Raw genomic sequence first — 25094 nt, 5'->3', positions numbered from 1 at the left:
AATCCTAACCAAGTTTTTATGTTTCATATCAAATGCAGTCATGGTTGATGTGTCCTCATACAGCTGTTCTGACAGTCCACTAACAAACTTCTTGTAAAATCAATCTGTAAGACAAAGGTGGCCTATAATGTTGCCCTGCCCACCCTCCAACGCCCCCCTCCCCCTCCCCACCACTTAATCATTTGCATTAAAAAGGAGATGAATGGAAAAACTATTCTTTTATCATAATTCAGAATACCTGGGTATAATTACCTTTTCCCCTACCTCACTACTACCTGAGCAGGGCTCCCAACCTAAAATAAGTACTACTGTTTCCACTGGCACAGTTATTAAGCAAGCCTAGCAGAAACCATCTTATCTAAATCAAAACAGACCTGAGGTTAGCTGTAGTTGGTTAAATCAGGAAATCAAATATACACATTATTTTATATTTTAACATTATATAATATAAATATATTATATAATATGGTGAGGTGGAGGGACATAGAGTCTGTCAAATAGAGTAAAGTAAGTCAGAAAGAGAAAAATACTGTATGCTATCACATATATATGGAATCTAAAAAAACAAAACCTAGAAGAACTTAGGGGCAGGACAGGAATAAAGATGCAGACATAGAGAATGGACTTGAGGACACGGGGAGGGGGAAGGGTAAGCTGGGACAAAGTGAAAGAGTGGCAGCATGGACATATATACACTACCAAATGTAAAATAGATAGCTAGTGGGAAGCAGCCGCATAGCACAGGGAGATCAGCTCAGTGCTTTGTGACCACCCTAGAGGGGTGGGATAGGGAGGGTGGGAGGGAGAAGCAAGAGGGAGGAGATATGGGGATATATGTATATGTACAGCTGATTCACTTCGTTATAAAGCAGAACCTACCATACCACTGTAAAGCAATTATACTCCAATAAAAATGTTAAAAATAAATATGTTAAGTATCATATATATGACTATTACTTACACATACACACACACACACACACACACACACACAAACACACACCCCTTAAACATTTTATTTTAGCTTGAGCAAGTAAAAGGGGATGAATTATCCAAACTTAGTGCCAAGGATTTTTTTTAATGGAGGCTTGATGATTGGAGTGCCATATTTCTTACATAAACCTTATCTAAAATGTATATTTATTTCAAATGGATCAAGGATTTCCATTTCGGGCAACATGGTAGATTAGGTGCCCGGACTGTCTGAATCTAAAATGCTGTATAGGGCTTCCCTGGTGGTGCAGTGGTTAAGAATCTGCCTGTCAATGCAGGGGACATGAGTTCGAGCCCTGGTCTGGGAAGATCCCACATGCCGCAGAGCAACTAAGCCCGTGAGGCACAACTACTGAGCCTGTGCATCTAGAGCCTGTGCTCCGCAATAAGAGAAGCCATGACAATGAGAAGCCCGTGCACCGCGATGAAGAGTAGCCCCCGCTCGCCGCAACTAGAGAAAGCCTGCACACAGAAACAAAAATCCAACACAGCCAAAAATAAATAAATAAATAAATACATTTATTAAAAAAAAAATGCTGTATAAATTTTTTTTTTAATATTTTTAAACTTCTTAATTTGGCACAAACATACAGACACTATGGAAGGTGGCTCTTGACTTTAATGTTACCTCACAGCAACGCTTTGAAAACTACAGAGTGCTGGAGACAGGATACATATTCTGAGACTCCGAATACGGAGATGTAATCAAAGAACCTTGCATTTAGCTGAAAATCCAAAAGGCATACAACTGAATGAGCAGTAAACATATCTGGCAGAAGGTGACGGCAAGCAAACTTGCCTTCTTTAATCTTAGTGCTGGTAAAAGGAAGAAGAAAAATCTCCTGTGAGAATTTATAACTACAAGCCAGTTCTTATATGAGTTTGTGGAGAAGGAAAAAGATGAAAAGGGGTGAGAAACATGGAAAACAAATTAAAGGTCTAATGTATGTCTAACTGGAATTATAAACTCCTCATCTCCAATGACCAAGGAAAGAAGGAACAATGGTCATGCCAAAAAGGGCTGCTGCCTCTTGCAGCATATTCACTGTACTAACTGCACCAGATATGTACCCAAGGACAAGGCCATTAAGAAGCTGATCACTGGAAATATAGAAGAGGCATGAGAGGGGCTTCCCTGGTGACACAGTGGTTAAGAATCACCTGCCAGGGCTTCCCTGGTGGCGCAGTGATTGAGAGTCCGCCTGCCGATGCAGGGGACACGGGTTCGTGCCCCGGTCCGGGAGGATCCCACATGCCGCGGAGCGGCTGGGCCCACGAGCCATGGCCACTGAGCCTGCGCGTCCGGAGCCTGTGCTCCGCAACGGGAGAGGCCACAACAGTTAGAGGCCCGCGTACCGCAAAAACAAAACAAAACAAAACAAAACAAAACAAAAAACAAAAAAAAGAATCACCTGCCAATGCAGGGGACACAGGTTCGAGCCCTGGTCCAGGAAGACCTCACATGCTGCGGAGCAACTAAGCTCATGCGCCACAACTACTGAGCCTGCACTTTGGAGCCACAACTACTGAGCCCACGCGTCACAACTACTGAAGCCCATGCCTACAGCTCGTGCTCCGCAACAAGAGAGGCCAACTGCAATAAGAAACCCACGCACCACAACAAAGAATAGCTCCCGCTCACCATAACTAGAGAAAGCCCGCACGCAGCAACAAAGACCCAATGCAGCCAAAAATAAATAAATGAATAAATAAAATTTTTAAATAAATAAATAAAATGAAACATTAAAAAAAAAGAAGAGGCATGAGAGACATTTATGAAGTGAGAGTCTATAATACCTACATGGTTTCCAAACTGTATGTGAAACTACACTGCTGTGTGAGTTGTATAACTGACAACAGGGAAGTCAAGAGTCATTCTAATAAAGCCCAGAAAAACCATAAACCCCATCCTGATTTAGACTTACAGATGCTGCCTCATGACCTCTGCCAAAGCCCATGTAAGGAGCTGAATCCTTAAGGACTGAAGAAAACCTGTCCTTTGGGGGAAAAAAAGAGAAAATTATACCTTTTAAAACAGTTGTAGAAGGCAAAAATAAAGAAAATAGTAGGCATTACTCAAAGAGATAAAGGTCAAGAATTTAACATAATTATTCAAAGATATCCTCAGATCCAGGAAGCCCAAAGAATCCCATGTAGGATTATAAATAATAAAATAAAATAATGAAGTAGAAGAAAAGAACATCTCAATACATTATATAAAACTGCAGAACACCAAAGGGGGGCAAAAAGGCTTGAAAACAGTCAAATAAAAGATATATACAGGGACTTGCCTGTATATATCCCAGGGTTCAAGCCCTGGTCTGGGAAGATCCCACATGCTGTGGAGCAACTAAGCCCGTGCGCCACAACTACTGAGCCTGCGCTCTAGAGCCCGCGAGCCTCAACTATTGAGCCCACGTGCCATAACTACTGAAGCCCACGTGCCTAGAGCCCGTGCTCCACAACAAGAGAAGCCGCCGCAATGAGAAGCCCATGCACCTCAAAGAAGGGTAACCCCCGCTTGCTGCAACTGGAGGAAGCCTGCACGCAGCAACGAAGAGCCAATGCAATCAAAAATAAATAAATAAATAAAAATAAATAAAAGAGATATGCAAAGAAAGGGCAATAATACTTCTCAACAGTGACACTGACAGTCAAAAGACATGAATAATGACCTCAATGTAATGAGAAAACCTAGAATTCTACACACAGAGACATCAGAGAAATTATCTTTCAAGAACGGGGATATTTCGATATAAAGAAATCTTCAGATAACAAACAAAAAAGTGTCCTTTTCACTAAAAGACTTTCACTAAAGAAAATTCTAAAGGATGTACTTCAGGTAGAAAAAAATTACCTCATAGGGAAGGTCTCAAATACAAAAAGGGATAATGAACCAAGAAAAGAGTAAATAAATTTAAACAAAGATTGACTACCTAAAACAATAATTTGTCTATAAATATGTATGTATGAAGGAGAGAAATATTCCAAAACTATAACAATAGAGGATGGTGTTCCAGGTTGGGAGGACAATCAGCATTTTAAAATTATGTTATTCAGGAACAGGTTAAAGATACTGATTTAGACTTTTCCTTAAAAAAAAGGATACATGTTAAAATATACAGATAAAAACACTAAAAGAATAAAGAATATATTAACTTATAAATAAGCATGCATGTGTGCAAGATGCTGTGGGGTGGGATGGAATGAGAAGAAAGCATGCTCAATGAAGGCATTACACACATAGCTCAACACAAAAAACCGGAAGAATGGGAGAAAGGGGGAGTAGGACAAACATAAGAACTACAGGCAAAGACAGAAATAAATCCAAATCTAAGAGCAATCACAAAAGACTGAAATTCTCCAGTAAAAAAATAAAGATTATCAATCAGAACCAAAACACAAGTCAACCATACCCTATTTACAAAATACAAACCAAAACTCAGAACCAATGAAAAACTAACGAATGGAAAATACTAACAATCAAAAGGAAGCTAGAATAGCTATATTAATCCAAGCAAATAGCCAACAACAGTAATAAAGCCATAAGGCTAAAAATGTCTTTACGCAGAAAGCCTTTTCATAATGATAAAAAAGTTCAATTCAACAAAAAGAACAATTCTAAATCTGTAATTACTTAATAACATAGCCTCAAAATAAATAAAATAAAAATTAACATATCTACAACAAAGAGAAACTGACAAACTTACTACTATGTGAGAGACATTAACATGTCTTTCTCAGTAGAGAAACTGATAGAAAAGTTCCAAAATAAAACCAAACCAAAATCCAAAACAAAATATAGACAGACAAACATTAAAGATGTGAATTGAACAATTAATAAGCTCATGGACATATTACATAGTATTGTAATAAAAAACTGGAGAATTCACATTCTTTCCAAATGCACATGGAACATTTATGAAAACTAGCTATATACTAGGTCTTAAAATTAGTCTCTCAAATTTTATTATGGTCTCTGACCATAATGAAATCAACTTAGAACTGTATAATAAAAGTTTTCATTTTAAAAGTTATATATTTTGAAATTAAGTATACACTTCTAAATAATTCATGGAGCAAATAAGAATTTTTTTAAATGAACAAAACCAAGAATATTATATATCAAAACATGTGGGGAAGCAGGTAAGAAGGCAAATTTACTTAAAGGCAAATTTACAGACTAAAAATGCAAATTTAAAAGTCTTTTTTAAAAGGTCAGCAAAAAACAAGCCTAAAAATTCAGAGAAAGTAGAAAGAAATAATAAACAGCAGGACTTAGAAGTATGAAAACATTTACAAAAAAGATGATCAACAGAGTCAAAAGCTCATTCTTTAAAACAATGATTAATATGATAATCCTCTGAAAAAACTATTTGAGTAAAAAAAAAAACAAACTAAAAAAAAAAGGGGAACGTCATTACAGATGCTATAGAGATTCAACTGATAAGAGGATATTATGGACAATTTTACAGCAATAAATTTGAATTAGGAATATTTTGAAAAAATATAGAAAATACAATCTGTTAAAAATGATTCAAAAAGAAATGACTCATACTTTCTGATTTCAAAACTTACAAGGGCTTCCCTGGTGGCGCAGTGGTTGGGAGTCCGCCTGCTGATGCAGGGGACACGGGTTCGTGCCCCGGTCGGGGAAGATCCCACGTGCCGCGGAGTGGCTGGGCCCGTGAGCCATGGCCGCTAGGCCTGCGCGTCCGGAGCCTGTGCTCCGCAACAGGAGAGGCCACAGCAGTGAGAGGCCAGCGTACCGCAAAAAAAAAAACAAAAAAACTTACTACTACAAAGCTACCATCATCAAGCATCAAATAAGCAAGTGTGGTACTGACATAGAGATCAAATGGAACAGAATTGAGAATCTAGAAATAAACCCATACATTTTTAGTCAACTGATTTTCAACAAGAAACAGCTCAATGAGTTGCCTAGACAACTCAATGTGGAAAGCATAGTCTCTTCAACAACTGGTGCTGGGACAACTGGATTTCCAACTATAAAATAATGAGGTGGGACCTCTGCCTCACTATACACAAAAATTAACTCAAAATGGATAAAGGACCTATATTTAAGAGTTAGGAATCATATGACTTTAAATTAGGCAAAAGTTTCTTTCACATGATACCAAAATCACAAGCAGGGCTTCCACAGTGGCGCAGTGGTTAAGAATCCACCTGCCAATGCAGGGGACATGGGTTTGAGCCCTGGTCCGGGAAGATACCACATGCGGCAGAGCAACTAAGCCTGTGCACCACAACTACTGAGCCTGCGCTCTAGAGTTCGTGAGCCACAACTACTGAGCCTGAGTGCCACAACTACTGAAGCCCGTGCACCTCGAGCCCATGCTCTGCAACAAAAGAAGCCACCCAATGAGAAGCCCGCGCACGGCAACAAAGAGTAGCCCCCGCACAGCAACAAAGACCCAATGCAGCCAAAAATAAAAATATAAATTAAAAAAAAAAATCACAAGGGCTTCCCTGGTGGCGCAGTGGTTGAGAGTCCGCCTGCCGATGCAGGGGACACGAGTTCGTGCCCCGGTCCGGGAAGATCCCACATGCCGCGGAGCAGCTGGGCCCGTGAGCCATGGCCGCTGAGCCTGCGCGTCCGGAGCCTGTGCTCCGCAACGGGAGAGGCCACAACAGCGAGAGGTCCGCGTACCGCAAAAAAAAAAAAAAAAAAAGAAAAAAATCACAAGCAACAAGAGAAAAAACAGACAAGCTGCACTTCATCAAAATAAAAAGCTTTTGTGCTTCAAAGGACATTATCAAAAAAGTGGAAGGACAATCCAAAGAATGGGAAAAAATATTTGAAAATCATATATCTGGAAAGAGTCTAACATCCAGAATATATAATGAAATCTTACAGCTCAACAATAAAAAAAATCCAGGGCCTTCCCTGGTGGTGCAGTGGTTAAGAATCAGCCTGCCAATGCAGGGGTCATGGGTTCGAGCCCTGGTCCGGGAATATCCCACATGCCACGGAACAACTAAGCCCATGTGGCACAACTACCGAGCCTGCACTCTAGAGCCCATGAGCCACAACTACTGAAGCCCATGCACCTAGAGCCCATGCTCGGCAACAAGAGAAGCCACCACAATGAAAAGCCCACACACCGCAATGAAGAGTGGCCCCTGCTCGCCGCAACTAGAGAAAGCCTGCACGCAGCAATGAAGACCCAACGCCGCCAAAAATTAAAAAAATATATATATATACAATTTTAAAATGGACAAAATATTTGAATAGACATTTCTCCAAAGAAGATAAACAAATGGCCAAAAGAACAGAAAAGATGCTCATCATTAGTCATTAGGAAAATGCAAATCAAAACCACAATAAGATTCCACTTCACACCCTTTAAGATGGCTATAATCAAAAACACAGACAACAGTAAACATTGGCAAGGATGTGGAGAAACACCCTCATAAACTGCTTGTGGGACTATAAAATGATGTAACTGAGTTGGAAAACAGGTAGGTAGATCCTAAAAAGGTTAAACATAATAGCACTACCATATGACCCAGGAGGCCCACTCCTATGTATACACCCCCAAAATTTGAAAACATATGTGCACACAGAACTTGTACATGGAGGTTCACAACATCATTATTCATAACAGCCAAAAAATGGAAACCATACAAATATGCATCAACTGATTAATGTATAAACACAATGTGGTATATCCACACAATGGAACTGTATTCCATCATAAAAAGGAATGAAGTGCTAACACTAGTGACAACATGTATGAACTTTGAAAACATCACACTAAGTGAAAGATACCAGGCAAAAAAGGCCATATATGACTCCATTTATAGGAAATGCCCAGAACAGAAAACTCTATAGAGACAGAAAGCAGATTACTGGTTGTCAGAGGATGAGGGAAGGGAGAATGGGGAGTGACTGCTAATGGGTATGGGGTTTCTTTTTGGGATGACGGAAATGTTCTGGAAATAGTGGTGACAGTTATAAAACTTTGTGATTATTCGTTAGGAAAAAAACCCTGAATTTTACACTTTAAAGGGGTGAATTTTACGGTATATGAATTATATATCAATTTTTAAAAGACAAATCAACTGACCATTTAAAAGAGAGAACCTGGGCTTCCCTGGTGGCGCAGTGGTTGGGAATCAGCCTGCCAATGCCGGGGACACAGGTTCTTGCCCTGGTCCGGTAGGATCCCACACGCCGCAGAGCAACTAAGCCTGTGCGCCACAACTGTTGAGCTTGCGCTCTGGAGCCTGCAAGCCACAACTACTGAACCTGCGTGCTGCAACTGCTGAAGCCTGTGCACCTAGAGCCCGTGCTCCACAAGAGAAGCCACCGCAATAAGAAGCCCGCACTCTGCAACGAAGAGTGGCCCCCGCTCGCCACAGCTAGAGAAAGCCCACACGCAGCAGCGAGGACCCAACACAGCCAAATAAATAAATTAAATAAAATAAAGAAAGAAATAGAAAAATAAATAAATAAATAAAATAAAAGAGAGAACCTGAATAGATGAATAATCATTAAAAAAATTAAGCAGCTGGGCTTCCCTGGTGGCGCAGTGGTTGAGAGTCCGCCTGCCGATGCAGGGGACACGGGTTCGTGCCCCGGTCCGGGAAGATCCCACATGCTGCGCAGCCTGCGCGTCCAGAGCCTGTGCTCCGCAACGGGAGAGGCCACAACAGTGAGAGGCCCGCGTACCACAAAAAAAAAAAAAAAAAAAAAAAAAATTAAGCAGCCATAGTTTAAAATCTTTCCACTAAAAAAGTATCAAGCCCAGATTTTCTTATGGGTAAGTTCTACCAAATAGTCAAGGAACAACAAATAATTACAACCTTAAACAAATTCTTCTAGAGAACAGTAAAAAAGGATAACACTTTCTAAATCATATCAAAATCCAAACAGGACAAAGGGTGCCAAGACCATTCAGTGGGGGAAGAAACAGTCTTTTCAACAAATGGTGCGGGGAAAACTGTATATCCACACACAAAAGAATAAACTTGGACCCTTACCTTACACCGTATATAGAAATTAACTCAAAATGGATTAAAGACCTAAACATAAGACCTAAAAACTATAAAATTTTTTGAAGAAAACAGAAAAAAAGCTTCATGACATTGCATTTGGCAAGGATTTCCTGGACATAACATCAAAGCCACAGACAACAAAAGTAAAAACAGATAAACTGGACTACATCAAAATTAAAACCTTCTGTGCATCAAAGGAAACAACAGAATGAAAAGGTAGCCTATGGAATGGGAGAAGATCCTTGCAAATCGTATCTCTGATAAGGGGTTAATATCCAGACTACATAAAGAACTCCTACAACTCAGCGTAACAACAACAAAAACAAATAACCCAATTTAAAAATGGGCAAGGGACTTGATTAGACATCTCTCCAAAGAAAATGTATAAATGGCCAACAAGAACATGAAAAGATATTCGACATCACTAGTCCCTAGGGAAATGCAAATCAAAACTACAATGAGCTATTACTTCTCACCCTTAGGATGGCTACTATCAAAAAAACAGGAAATTGGGGGGAAAAAAAACACAAAGTGTTGGCAAGGATGTGGAGAAACTGGAACCCTTGTGCATTGCTGGTATAAGGTAAATGGTACAGCTGCTGTGAAAAACAGGAAGATGGTTCCTCAAAAAATTAAAAATAAAAAAAAATAAAAAATAAAAATTAAAAATAAAATTACCATTTGATCCAGCAATACTGCTTCTGGTTATATATCCAGAAGAACTGAAGCAGAGTCTCAAAGAGATATATGCACGTCCCGTCCAAGTTCGTAGCAGCATTATTCAGAATAGTCAAAAGGTGAAAGCAACATAACTTTCCATTGACAGAAGAATGGATAACAAAATGTTTTATACATACAGTGGTATATTATTCAGCCTTAAAAAGGAAATTTTGGACACATGCTACAACATGAATGAACTTGGATGAACTAAGTGAAATAAGCCAGGCACAAAAAGATAATAAAAATACTGTATGGTTTCATTTATAAGAGGTAACTAGAGCAGCCAGACACATAAAAAGAAAAGTAGACTGGTGTTTGTCAGGGGACATGGGGAGGGGGAAATGTGGAAGAGTTTTTTATTGGGCACAGAGTTTCAGTTTTGCAAAAAGTTCTGCAGACTGGCTGAACAATGTAAATATACTTAACACTAACTACTTTAAAATGATTAAAAATGTAAATTTTATGTAAGGTGTATTTTACTACAATTTTAAAAAAATTATAATCATTAAAAAAGAGATTTTTTAAAAAATCCAACCAGGACAATATGAAAAAAGAAAATTACAGGCTAGACTCATGTACACTGATGTAAAAAACAATCCTATACAAAGCATAAGCAAATCAATCCAGTAATTTATAAAAAAGATAATCCAGCGTGACTAAATTGGGTTTATCCCAGGAATGCTTAGTTAGCCTAATTTGAAAATCAAGGTAACTGACCACATTAACAGGTTAAGGGGAAAAACATTTGATCATTCTGAGTTACAGAAAAGCCTATCAATACAGCTTAACATCTATTCATGATTTAAAACAATCAAAATACAACCCTTAACAAGCTAAGAATACAATGAAACCTCCTTAACTTGATAAAGGAGGGTTTTTTCTCTTAAAAAAAAAAAACTACAAGTGTAATTTGATTTTAATTTTATTGAAATATAGTCGACTTATAACGTTGTGTTAATTTCTGCTATACAGCAAAGTGACTGAGTTATATTCTTTTTTATATTTTCTTCCATTATGCTTTATCCCAGGATATTGAATATAGTTCCCTGTGCGATATATACAGTAGGACCTTGCTGTTTATCCATCCTATATATAATAGTTTGCATCTGCTAATCCCAAACTCCCACTCCTTCCCTCTCCCACCTGCTCTCCCTACTGGCAACCACAAGTCTGTCCTCTGTATCTGAGTCTGTTTCAGTTTCGTAGATGAGTTCATCTATGTAATATTTTAGATTCCACATATAAGTGATACCCTGCAGTATTTGTCTTTCTTTTTTTGACTTATTCCACTTAGTATGATAATCATTAGTTCCATCCATGCTGCTGCAAATGGCATTATTTCCTTCTTTTGTATGGCTGAGTAGTATTCCATTGTGTATATATATATATATATATATATATACATCACTTCTCATCCATTCATCTGTTGGACATTTAGGTTGTTTCCATGTCTTGGCTACCGTAAACAGTGCTGCTATGAACACAGAGGTTCATGTATCTTTTCGAATTATAGCTTTGTCTGGGTATATGCCCAGGAGTGGGATTGCTGGATCATCTGGCAACTCTATTTTTCGTTTTTTGAGGAACCTCCATACTGTTTTCTACAGTGGCTATACCAATTTACATTCCCACCAACAGTGTAAGAGGGTTCCCTTTTCTCCACATCCTCTCCAGCATTTGTTATTTGTAGACTTTTTAATGATGGCCATTCTGACTGGTGTGAGGTGGTACCTCATTGTAGTTTTGATTTGCATTTTTCTAATAATTAGCAATGCTGAGCATCTCTTCATGTGCCTACTGGCCGTGTGCATGTCTTCTTTGGAAAAATGTCTATTTAGGTCTTTTGCCCATTTTTCGATTGGGTTGTTTTTTTTATTATTGAATCTACAAGTGTAATTTTAAATGGTAACATTTGAAAGCATTTCCTTTGAGATCAGAAACAAGACAGGAAACAAAACCATGAGCATCTGAAGATATCTAAGAAAGTACAGTAATAATTCAGAGGTAGACAAACAGACCAAAGATACAGAAGAAAGAGTACAGAAAGGAAACCACCCATATATGAAAACTTGATTTATGAAACAGAGAATTTTGCATATCAGGAAGGAAATGAAGAACTATTTCAATAAACAGTGCTGGAATAACCAATTATCCATACAGAAAGAATCAATTCATAATCCATACCTCTCACAAAAATCAATTATTGAGAGATTAAAGAATTAAATGTAGGGCTTCCTTGGTGGCGCAGTGGTTGAGAGTCCGCCTGCCGATGCAGGGGACGCGGGTTCGTGTCCTGGTCCAGGAAGGTCCCACATGCCGTGGAGCGGCTGGGCCCGTAAGCCATGGCCGCTGAGCCTGCGCGTCCGGAGCCTGTGCTCCGCAACGGGAGAGGCCACAGCAGTGAGAGGCCCGCGTACCACAAAAAAAAAAAGAATTAAATGTAAAAAGTATAACCATGAAGCTTTTAGTTGATAGAGAAGAATATCTTTATGACCTCTGAATAGGAAAAGATTAAGATAAACTATAAAGAAAAAAACCATATATTTAACTATATTAAAGTTAAGGAAAGATTAAGATAAACTATAAAGAAAAAAAACATATATTTAACTATATTAAAGTTAAGGACTATTATGAGGTATATATGTAAACCAATTATATTCTACTGTGTTTGGGAGGAAAGGATACAGCTTATAGAGAATGTCATCAAAAGTTATCAAGATATACATGAAATATGTCAACTAACCAACTGAATCCAAAGATCAAATGTTTTAATCTTTTAATTTCCCTCCATATTTTAAAAATAATTCAATTGAGCAATCATGTCAAAGCCAGTAGACTATATGAACAAAATAATATAATGCTAATGTAACACAGAGCTGTCAATGTTCCAACTACTTCACATCTTAAATATTATATTTATAGTGTCACTTAAGATCAACACGTTATTGTAGGGACTTGGAAACAAGAATTTTAAAAAACACACTCTCATGGTTCAGTAAGTGTCTGCATCAACATTTGTGTCTGTATCTCATTGCAAATATTAGCAATGATGCCCGTGGTAAAATCTAAATAGTGTTTCAGGTAAGTGGGATGTTTCTTTGACCTTTCCCACTGCTCCTTCAATCATATTTTTTACCAAAATCCAGAACCTATCTTTGGATGCTTTAGGGAAGAAACATTAAGATAATATATCCCTTGGAGAAATAGTAAGGACTTTTAAAAAAGAAGAAGAAATGGAGCAAATAGACAACATATTCTTAGGACTTCCAAATAATTCTGAAATTAAAAATGGAAAAGAAATAAACGCAATTACAAGGAACACCTCATGCACTTGGGAAACTATTAACACTGTACATATGACTGAAAGGAATGAGTTGGAAAGAACATTTATCCCAAGATAAATTTTTTTAACAATATGAAGGTATATGTCCATCAAGGAAAATAAATCCATTCCCATTTCATCCACCATCAAAAACATCCTTCCCTTTACCCAAAACACACACATATATATACAAGATAAATGTTTTCAACCTAAACTGTAAGTCTCTGGCTCACATGAAAACAAAACGATTTTAACCACACACAAGCTCCAGCACTCAGACTTGTAGTTTCTACATGCTGCCCACACAGCACTTTGTGAGCATGTGATTACGAGGAATGATGCACAATCACACCACATTCCTTCCCTCAGCTCACACATCAAGAACTTGCCCTCTCAGCTGCATTCTTCTCCAAACAGCCATGGTCACCTTAGCAACCCTATGCTCCTAATATGGACAGCTGCTCCATTTAAAGTCAGCCCTTCTTGGCAGGGAATATGCTTGTTCTTCAAATTGGGGGAGAGAGGAGAGGTTTTCCTTTCAATACACATTGCAGGGGTTGATTTAACTTGATCAGCACTTTTGTTCTGTGGCAGCAATTTGTGTCGAGTTTCAACCTATTTTGAGGTTTTCTTTCTTTTATTTTTTTTTTTAATCTAAAAGCAAATGGCTAAAAAATAAAATCAAGGAAGCTCATATGGAATTCTAAGGAAGAATGGAACATGAAACAAAAATGTATCTGAAATAACTGTATTCTTTTATAAAATGATGAAGCTATCCACATTTTTGAAAGTTAAAATTTACTTAAATTGAACTGTAACATCTGAAGCCTTAATATATAATAAGAAATCAGTCAGAAGACCTGTCATAGCCTATTTCTGAACAACAAAAACATTGCTAAGCTTCGAAGTGCTATGACTCCAATCTATTTAATAGATTATGAGTTGATCTGTATCCCTTTATCCCACCATCTACATGTGAAATCTTTCCACAGGCTCTAAAGTAAACTAGGTATTGAGACCAAATGATTAGTATATCTGAGGACCCTCCAGACTTAGAATGACCTAGGATAGCACTGGATTACTCAAAACCAATCTTGATCTGTGCTTGTACCACTAAAGCTGGGTCTGAACCAAAGTAAGTCTCTCAGGATAAAAGATACAGGTTTATAATACAGTTTGCCTGATTTTCATACTGCAAACAAATTATTTGGGAGGGAGGGATTACCGTATTCTGAAATAATGTGAGATCAAACTGCTTGTTCCATACCCACAAAAGGATTCTAATCCCCACTTGTTAAAATTAAACACCTAATTTTTAAGTATAGTTAACAGGCATGTTCAAAACTAAAAAAATTTAAATTTATGGTATTTGTTATAAGTTGGAAAGTTTATGAAATAATTTTCTATATAACTGATGGACAAAATCCATATTAATTTATTAAGTGCTGTTTCAGTGAATGTTAAGGTTAAGTGAATACCATCTACATTACTTATTTGTTTTATTTTTGTTTGTATATGTGTGTTTTTTAAACTTCTCAGGCTATGAGGTTCTTTTTGGTTAGAAACATTTCTTTCATGTTAAAACTATCCTTGTAATTACACCTTCTATATGGAGCAAATATCCATTGATAGGGTGGCAGTGTAGATTAGTAAAAAGAATCTAAAGCTAATTCTGCTACTGGTTTCCTCATTTGTAAAATGATAATACTATCTGTCCTACTTACGGCATGTGTTAACATAACAAAGTAAAAATCATGAAATTATTATGCCATACAAAATACTCGAAAATTTAAGAAATCAGAGAAAGGGACTATGTTACCTGAATTGTTATTTTTAAAAAGAGTGGGGAGTATTCAACAATGCATGGGATACCAAATCAATATCAAGAGGGTCCAGTCTTCCCAGCAAAGATTTTACAAATACTTAAGTGTTGACATGTAAATAACTACTTCTTTCAAAAAGCCTCAACACTGGCTTTTAGCAAATGTGAATTCCCTTACCCTTTTCCATTCCACTACTACTGAATCAGTTCCACATTTCTGCCTGGCCTCCAGAACTAAGTGCCCCTAAGATCCCCCTTCCACAAAAAGAAAGTACTCCCAGAAGGTACCTTGTTAGCTTTTTCGACCTGATAGAAGCCCATCCCTGATCTGATCAGTGCTGTCATTATCCTCCTTAATGTAATGTCAGGGCCCACTTTATCCTCTCCTAGGAGTTTTCCCCTCTCCCCTCTTCTCGACTACAAGGCATATCATCACCACAGACTTGGACATTCTAAACTTCCCACTTTCTGACAATTTCTAGTTAGGGGATCCGAGAGAAGTTACTTCTGCTGATACTGTGCTTACCATAGATGAAACTGTCTTTCTGCATCCCAAATTTAGAATCTTGCATTTGTACTGTTCTTACTCTGTGTTAGATTCAGTGATGGAAATTCACAGAACATGATTCTGCTTCAGTGAAGTAATAGAAAGAAATAAGATGAATGTTCATATATAATTTAATGGAGAAAATAACAAGCAACAGATAATGGGGCGGTTCTATTAACATTACTGGTATTATCTTTCAACCATAAGGCTTTTTACCAGCTAACACTGAGACCTAAGCATTTTAATATATTGTTTCTAGACAAAAAATATGTTTTTGTTAGGCCCTACAGTTCTTTTCTTTGACTGTTCTAACAGACTCCTAGATAGACAGCCTTCTAAACAGATGTTTATATTTCCTCTAATCTTCCACAGGATCTAATTCGCATTCCTCAACTTCAATTCTAATATTAAGAAATAAGCACAAATTGACCTTTTCGTAAATGCTCATTTTATGTGCCTTACACATTTAAGAAATTTTACATTTAATAGCTTCGTTTTAATAAACAACCTGGAATACAGTGTACCAGATGGACAAAACAAATTAGAAGAACACTCAGCAACATGGTCAGATCTTAGAAAAAAATAAGACGGAGGAGGGTGGAGGGGACTATAAGAATTAGATTAAGACCTAATGTATAATTAAAACACAGGCACATAAAATAATAAAACCTTTTATAAGATATAAACAAAACAATACACACCAAACACATTTAAAGGTCATTTGTATAGGGACTAGTTATAAAAGAAAATGGAAGAACAGTCCTTTAACGAACCAGTGATAAATGGGTATGACACAAACTGAGGAATATCATTAACTCAATACTCCTGTACTTGAGGTTAAAAACTGGTACTTCAATATTGGAGAAGATAATCATGTGACTGTTTAGATACCTGGCCTTTCTCCCGTCTATGGAATTCTTACTGCTTTATTTAAATCCATGGTTGTCTGTGGGACCTTATCATCACCCTGACACTTCAGGCCATGTTCCCATTTGAGTATAGTAGTATTTTGTAAGGATTACTTTTTCTTCAACTCTCAGCTTGATATTTTTCTTTTTAAATGGCACTCCAAAACAAGGTACAATAGCTAGTATAAAAAGATGCAAATTTTTGTGCATTTTAAATTCTGCATGCATCTAAATTACATTGTGTCTCATAAGCAGCAACATGTTTTGAGATACAATTTTGGACTAGTTAACATGAAATTCTCTGCATTTCTTTACTCCTTTGTCTTTGAACTGTCAATAGTGGATACCAGAAGTTAAACCTGTATTACACAACTATGGTAGGGTTAAGGGGGAATTCCCCCAGCTTAGCAACAGTGGAGAGCTAGAGCTGTTACCACCTCACAGTCCAAAGGGTAAAGGGAAGTGTGGCTACTGGGACCTAGAAGAATAGTGGCAGGAGAGGGCCTCTTGACAGAGGCAAAAACAACAACAACAAACTGGTACTTCAGACAAAGCCATCGTCTTTCATAACAAACAAAGCTGCCCCAAATTCTAAACAGTAATTTTTAAAATTGTGATAAAATATACATAACATAAAATTTACCATTTCAGCCATTTTTAAGTGTAGGGTTAACAATAATTTAAGTTGTCACTGTCCCTTTAATACCTTTAACTGTGTAGCAGGGTAATACTATATAAACGTGAATAATCTTTTTTAGATTATTTTCTACTCTAAAAAAATTATGAAAGCACCTGGTATGTACAAAAATATATATTTATTGAACAGGTAGAGGGGAACCCTAAGGGTACAGACAATATAATTCATCATCATTGTATCATAACATACATTGTACTGATGTCTGAGATTTACATTTTATTTGCCAAAAGAACAGTGACAAAGATGTAACAGATCAAGTTCACTAAGATTAAATTTTTTGAAGTTTTTGTTTTTACTTTAAGCATTGTGGTCCAGGAAAAGAAGGATCTGGATTTCTCCTGAAGTAATGCCTTTGAGTAGTGCCCTGGAAGATCAGATAGTGCTATACACAGGTTCTAGGATCCCCTCCCTTAACCCCCTGTTAAGTAGAAGAAAAAAATAGGGCAAAAGAGTTTCACAAGAAACTTGTAAATGAAAGCTTGGAAATTTGCTCTCCCTTCCTCCTTATCAGCTAGTGGGTCCCCTTTATTTTAACGCTTTATTTTCAGTTATCAGGATAAAAACTGACTTGATTAACTAAATCTGTGGCAGTTTCAAAAGCAGGTGGAAAAATTGTGTTTGAGGGTGAATGTTACCCTCAAGACATAGGATACTGAAAAAGGAGAAAAAATGAGAAAGTTATTGATCTGAATAATTCACTTTATAAGCATTTCCAGTTGACAGACTGAATTACTCTGCAAGGACCACTACTACCTATGCCAAAAGTTCCTGAGAAAACTTAACCAAAGTAAGCTCTTAATGCTGCCAAGCAATTGATTTTAAGTATCTGGCATAGGGTAGGCACACTGATAAGGAAATTTTACTATCTACTCACTTGAACATTTCATCCTTCAGAAGTCTAAAGAGAATAATAATGTACATCAATGATGATTTAAAATCCATTGTCAAGGTGATCATTCAGGATTTTTTTCTTTAATACTACCTGTTACTCAATCTCTTATTATCTAGCTGGTAGGAAGCATTCCACTTTTTAAACTAAATATAGGAGCTACACAATTTCCATAGGTGGAAGCATTGCAAAATAATCTCCTTTAACTTAAAGCCTCTAAGAGAGCTTCTATGAACCCACTACTCCCTAATGTCACTTAGATAGTACTATCCATTGAAGTAAAAGGTAAATGGGCCTCAATGAAAGAAAAGAACTTTTTTCTCAAAATGGACAAACCCACTCCTAAGGATGCTAGGAATAAGCTGTGACTATGAAAAGCAGTATTTGAGTTTCAAGGTGACTACTTTAATCATACCCTTTTAATCCTAACTTCAAATAAGATGACTTGTGTCTTGCTAGCAAATTCTGAGGTAGTAAAGGAATAGCTAACAAATTGTGAGAATCTTGTAATAATCCAGAAAAGATATAAGTAAGGGAAAAGGATAAAAAGAAAAAAAAAAGCCAGAGCAATTAAGCCTATATTCAACCATATTTGTTTTATTACTATATTAACAATGTCTTACCTTGTGGAATTCTCTTCTGAGAAAAATAGATACAATTTTGTCCCTAAAAAAATTTCAGGTAGAAAAGTTGAAATGTTAGTTTCAAATAGAAAGCCTTTTGAAAATGAAAAGTTACAAAATGCTAGCATAGTACATTTAGATTATTATGACATTTGGTATTAACAAAGTTTAAGAAATATTAAGTCTCAAATAATAAAAGTATGTTATTGTCTTCATTAAAATATTTATTATAAAATGTATTATTGTATTATAAAAATACTCTACTATCAAATCATTTTTGCTAAGTACATAATAATGAGTGGCACATTTTCATATTCTAAGACATTAGTACTTAATTGGGTTTTACTCTTGCCAAGATTTGATATTCTGAAGGGTACCTTTTTTTTTAGCTATTCTACATGTCATAAAAGTCATCCCTTTAAAGTGTAAAATTCAGTTACACAACCATCACCACCACCTAATTCTAGAACATTTTCATCACTCCAATAACACTATTCTGAAGGGTATTTTTATTCCCAGGAAGAAACATCTTAACAAATTTAATTTTAAAAGATATACAAGAAGCATACTCTTTACAACACTATGATCATAATTTGTTTTTTTTTAAAATGTGTAGAACAAAGACCAGAAGGGAAAACAAATATCCAAAAACTGTAAGAGTGGCTGTATTTGGAGAGCATTATTATAGTGACTCTTTTTCATATATTTCCTCAAAACTAAAATTTTATAATATTAACTTTATAGTTCTTAAAAAAGTAAAGCAAAAACATACATTTTCTAGAGATATATGCTAGAATTTGTTCTACAACCCAAAGGAAAAACAGAAATACAAGTTGACACTTTTTTAAAAGTCCACTATATTTTTTATTAAATGTTTTTCAAAGTAGATAAAGTAAGTATAAAGTTAAAAAAAAAATTTGGCCACACTTACTAATCTGGTTGAAAAGCCACAGCTGCATCTTACTTTATGACAAATTGACTGTTTCATTACTTTGGCATCTGGGCATCTACTTCTTAATGGTCATTTCTGAAATAAAGATGTAATTAAGAACATATTATAACAAAAATATAAAATCTTTAAGGACAATTATCTAAATATTAGTGACTAGAGGGAACTATCAAAACAGTTCTTAAGCAACCTTCTAATAAAAAACATTAACTGGGCTGAGAATGAGGTGGGAGGGACCACAATTATACAGTTATGCTACACATTCTCAGTATAAAAATCTACAACCGCTTCAGTCCTCAATCCCTTTCACCCATCACACTCTTGCAATTCCTAAGGATGCCACTTACAGACCGGAAAAAGAGGAAAGGAAGACATAGAAAAGGAACCCTAAAATTGCACATTTGGCTTTTTGTTTTTGTTTTTTGTTTTTCTGGCTGCACCGTGCAGCTTTCGGGATCTTAGCTCCCCAACCAGGGACGGAACCCAGGCCCAGGTAGTGAAAGCGCCGAGTCCTAACCACTGGACTGACAGGGAATTCCCTAAAATTGCACATTTGAAAACAGTAAGTTAATTGCTTATTTATTATGCTTGTCTGCTTCTCCCTCACATCTATAAGAAATCTAAGCTCCAAAGGAGATTTTTTTCTGTCTTATTTGCTGGTATCTCTCGAGCACCTAAGACAATGACTGCCATGCCCTAAGTGTTCAGTAAATATTCATCGAAAGAATGAATAACTTTATGAATGATTTAATGTTAATTGATGAAATATTTAACCTGACAGTATGTCAAAATGGCAGTCTCAAAATGCCATTTCTTCCACACATACACCATTAATGTTAATGCCAACTACATCATCAGTATTGTTTCTTTTCGCCAACAAACAAAGCCCATAATTAAAAGACAATCAAGGGCTTCCCTGGTGGCGCAGTGGTTGAGAGTCCGCCTGCCGATGCAGGGGACACGGTTCGTGCCCCGGTCCGGGAAGATCCCACATGCCGCGGAGCAGCTGGGCCCGTGAGCCATGGCCGCTGGGCCTGTGCGTCTGGAGCCTGTGCTCCGCAACGGGAGAGGCCACAACAGTGGGAGGCCTGCGTACCACAAAAAAATAAATAAATAAATAAAAGACAATCAAGACATGGTCCCCGAACTTCAAGGAACAGAATAAAGGCATCTATTACTTTGTAATTTTATTAGTGCAACCTCTGGGAAAGACTCCTAGAAGGGGAATTGCTGGACGTGTGATCTTCCTAAATATTGCCAAATAGTGTGGGTGAGGGTCTTTTTCTTTTGCAAACATGTATGTTCTTTGAGGAGACAGCTAGGAATATAAGAATAAATCTATTATAAGGAGTGAAAAGTTGATCTCAACAATAACCCTCAAGCAACCCAGTAGTACCCCCTACTTCCCATCCTGTAGCTGAATTAATATTCCACAAAATGCTGCTCTTTTAGTAAAAAAAATTGGGGGGAGGAATACAAATATTATTACAGAACTGCTTTTCTTCCTTTCAACAAGCGGTGGAAGAATAAACCAAAATCATTTTTAAATGGTTGTCTACAGAGAAAAGAGAAAGCAAGTTGGAAAGGACAGGCATGCAAGTTAGACTCCTCAGAATATATCTTGTTTCATAGTTTCTACTTTGAAGACACGTTTTAAAGTCAAATGAACATCAAACGATAATGACATTTTGAACATCAAAATGATAATGACTACCACTGACTGAAACATTAAATGTATTTTTTAAAAAATCCATCATCTTTGGTTGTCACTAGAGCAAGAACTAATTATCCTGAAAATTGATAATAGAAAAGAATCAAGTATTTATCCAGCCTTTCTTATATGAAAGGTACCCCCAGAGTAACCAGGCAGTCAGTAAGTGAAAGCCCTCTTTTATAGGATTCCAAAAAATAAATGTAGAAGGAATGACAGAATTAGAGAATACCCATTTTGTAATAGTTAATGAAATAATAAATCTAAAAATTGATCAATGGTTGCTAAAACCATTAGATAAAAGGTTGATGGGAAACTTTATAATGGATAATCAGGCTACAAAACCTGAACCCAGTGATTAACCTTAACATCATTAAAAAAGGATCAACCAGAGTTCATGCGCAGAAGTATTCATCACTATTCATTAGGTATTTATCCTGGGAGCTCCAATTTCAAAAGATATCCATAATATGACCACTTTTACCACCTCCACTCGTATGATGGTCCAAGCCACCTTATTTCTCATCCGCATTACTGTAATAGTTCTCCATCTGATCTCCTAGCTTCTTCCCTTGCTCACCTCAACAAATCAGTCAGAATAGTCCTTTTCAAAAGAAAATCAGATCATGTCATTCTTCTGCTCAGACCCTCTAATTGAGTACATCTCACCAGTTTCAAAGCCAAAATCCTTACAAAGACCATAAGGACCACGATCTGATTTTACCTTCCTCAACTCTAACCTTATCTCCTACCACTCTCCCTCTTGTTCACTCCATTTTAGGCACATTGACCTCTTTCCTTAAACACATCAAGCATGTTCTCACTTCAGTGCCTCAGGACTTGTACTAATTCCTCCTTCACTTCCTTTAGGACTTGGTTTTTAAAAGTTATCTAATTAAAGAGATACACCCTGGTACCCCAGGCAAGCCCAAAATATCTGCCTCGGATTTCCTCATCTGGCAGAGAATATGTAAGGATAAGTCAGTCATAAATTTTGGAGATGATAATCATTTGAAACACAAATGTAATCACTTTTCGTATCTTTGTATCTAAATATCTATGAAGTTATACTGTCTCTTTTAAAAGATTCTTATGGTCCAAACTTCAAAGAATTAATGAAGATATAGCTACCATAGTGTGCGTGGCTTTTTTTTTTTTCAGTTTTTCTTTTGTTTTTAAATCATCTGTATCATAACCCTAGAAAGAAGTGGTGAAAGATTTGAATTATATGAGTCCCATTAAAAAACAACTAGCAAAATAAATGGCATTCCCTTTCCTCCCACTCCTTTAGGGATTTGTTTGAGATTACATTATAAAATTCCAAGTAATCTCAGAAAAAGTTTAACTACTTCCACATTTATCTGTTACCTTTTAGGCACCATGACCACCAGAGAGAATCAAAAGAACTCACTAACTGTAACATGACTAGACTAGCTATGACATGGTAGGGATGTTTGAACTTAATTATTTTTCTTTAAATAAACAAACTCCTCCTGGGCTAAGGCCTACGCTGCCTTTTAAACATCCTGCGTGTGGTGGCCAAGCTTCAGGGTCTTAAGAGAAATAGCCAGGGGACAGAGAAAACAGCAAGTATGACTCAGTGATCATATTTAATAGTCTCTGAAGACCAAAACAAAGATACCAGTTCTGGCAAGAGTTCTCTAGAATTGCCCCAAAACTGACTTATCCACATACCTTTCATCTGAACAATCTATTTTCACTTAGTTTAAGGCTCACAAAGCATTTGTTATGTGCCTATCAGACCTTACGTAAAAAAATAAACCAGAAGTATTATGAAAACAATCAGCTGGGGTTCTAAGAGTTAGATGATGAATCTAATGTTAAATCTGCTTTTTGGGGGAGGGACGTGAAGAGAACTCTTGAATATTGTTGTGCAGAAATGACCCCATTCATCTGGAAATCAGACTTTCAGCAAGTTCAACCACTTGAAAAAAGGCTAGTGATATTAAAGCAACCTTTTACTGAGCAACTTCTGTATGCCAGAAATTTACATTAGCTTGCTTAATTCTCAGAGCTTCCCTATGGGAAAGGTATTGACAAAACAGAGTGGTTAAATAACTTGTCCAAACCAGAAAAAGACAGCTCCAAAATGCAAAATCTCAGTCTTTCTTTTTCACTGTTATAATCTGCAGTAAACTGGAATAAAACTATTAGTCACAAATACCACATTTGCCCCATAGGAGTAACATGTAAATCCAGGCTGCTCATTTGAGAAATTTGTTCCATTCTTCCACAGCTGTTTTAAATAAGAGGACAAAAGAGGAAGGTTCACTGTTGTACATTAATAAGAAACATGTAGCATTAGGGATGAATCAGAAGAATATGCTACATTTAGCTCTAAGGGAACTGAGTAAGAGTAAGTGAGGCACAGCATAGCTCACTAATTAGTATTCATTCATAATGATTAACCTGACTCAACTCTTAAGTGACTGATGGCTATTCCATATGCGCTGAGAAGTCAGGGAAGAAATGTTAAGACTTAATACAGTGGGTAACAGATATTTACCAAAATAGTTTCTGTAGTTTTCTGGATGTCTGAAATACTTCTCTTTCTCTCCTGATGTATAGATATGTACATACACATACATACATTAAAGTTTTTCATTAACTTCTTAAAATTTACAATAAAATTATTAGTTGTAATTCCTAATTTTCCTTTTCCGGAAAATTCTCTCATGTGGAACATGAGAGAACATAGTTCCTGACACTATGAGATAACACTTATTGGCTTCAGTTCTTTATACTCAACAGAATCTGATTTTTTAACATGTCATTAATCAGAAAATATTTTGTAGGAATATTTTCTTTCTAAACTGTACATTTAATTTGTTACTAGATGCACCCACTGCTTATCGTACAATGAAAGTAACATACCTATTCCAAAATAAAAAATCAAGGTGATTACCTAACTGTCAAGACGCATTACCCTGGGACTTCCCTGGTGGTCCAGTGGGTAAGACTCCATGCTCCCAATGCAGGGGGCCCAGGTTCAATCCCTGGTCGGAGAACTGGATCCCGCATGCATGCCACAACTAAGTGTCCATATGCTGCAACTAAAGATCCCACATGCCACAACTAAAGATCCCCCATGCCGCAATGAAGATCCCACATGCCACAACTAAGACCCGGCACAGCCTAAATAAATTTTTTTTTTTTTTTTAAAAGACACATTACCCAGGAACTGTGGCCTTACTATACTAATGTCTTCAGTTATTTGGAGAAAGTGAAGACTGCTTGGAACAAATTATCCCTATTGACTAAAAGACACGCCATTTAAATAATTTACTGCTTTACACAGAGCAGAGACTCAACAGATTCATGATTAAAAAGTTCCCCAAAGACCTAAATACATTATGCTAGTCTTCTAAATACTTGATTGTGTCCTGGGAATTTTCAGCATAAATTAACACACAAAAAAAACCTCCCTCACAATCTCAAATCATTGCACTAATGGTTAAGAATGATGAAGGAAAGGGGAGGGAAGGTAAGGACACACTCTTCCAGGATACCAATTATAAATAATGCAACCTTCACCTATGGTGTTTGCTGTTTTGTTTTGCATTTTAACAAAATGGAAGTACACAGCGTATGGAGTATGTATTGTTTCTTGAAACTTTATCATACACACCTCCTCTCCCTATAGTTAGTGTTTGTCTCTTTCTCTCTCTCCTTCCCTTCCTTCCTCTTGCACACAATATGAATAACTGTTACTTTTTTAAACTTTGTTTTATATATAAACATGCTACTCACATTCTGGCTATGACAATAAAATATACTTCTTAGTTAAAAAAAAAAAAAAGCCTCTTAACATATGAGTCTATGTAGAACATTAAGGTAAATATCTCCTGGGTTAGTTTTCTTCTATGTGTT

General features: G+C 36.8%; 1 protein-coding gene across 4 annotated transcripts in view; it reads right to left on the bottom strand.

The window, feature by feature from the left end:
* Positions 1–19570, bottom strand: part of FRS2 (fibroblast growth factor receptor substrate 2) — a 78463-nt gene extending 58893 nt beyond the window's left edge. The window contains exons 1-3 of one of the 4 annotated variants that reach the window (XM_067697297.1): positions 19475–19557; positions 18544–18586; positions 15406–15510 (exon numbers count right to left, since the gene is read on the bottom strand). The gene's annotated coding sequence lies outside the window, so the exon portion shown is untranslated. Of the gene's footprint in view, positions 1–2918; positions 2991–15405; positions 15511–18543; positions 18587–19474 lie in introns of all 4 variants that reach the window. The other 3 variants (XM_067697295.1, XM_067697294.1, XM_067697298.1) reach the window with 3 other exon arrangements.
* Between the last annotated feature and the right edge of the window lie 5524 nt (positions 19571–25094).

Source organism: Pseudorca crassidens, chromosome 11 (genome assembly GCF_039906515.1).
Source record: "Pseudorca crassidens isolate mPseCra1 chromosome 11, mPseCra1.hap1, whole genome shotgun sequence".
Lineage (NCBI taxonomy): Eukaryota > Metazoa > Chordata > Mammalia > Artiodactyla > Delphinidae > Pseudorca > Pseudorca crassidens.
This window is presented reverse-complemented; position numbering and strand designations above follow the sequence as displayed.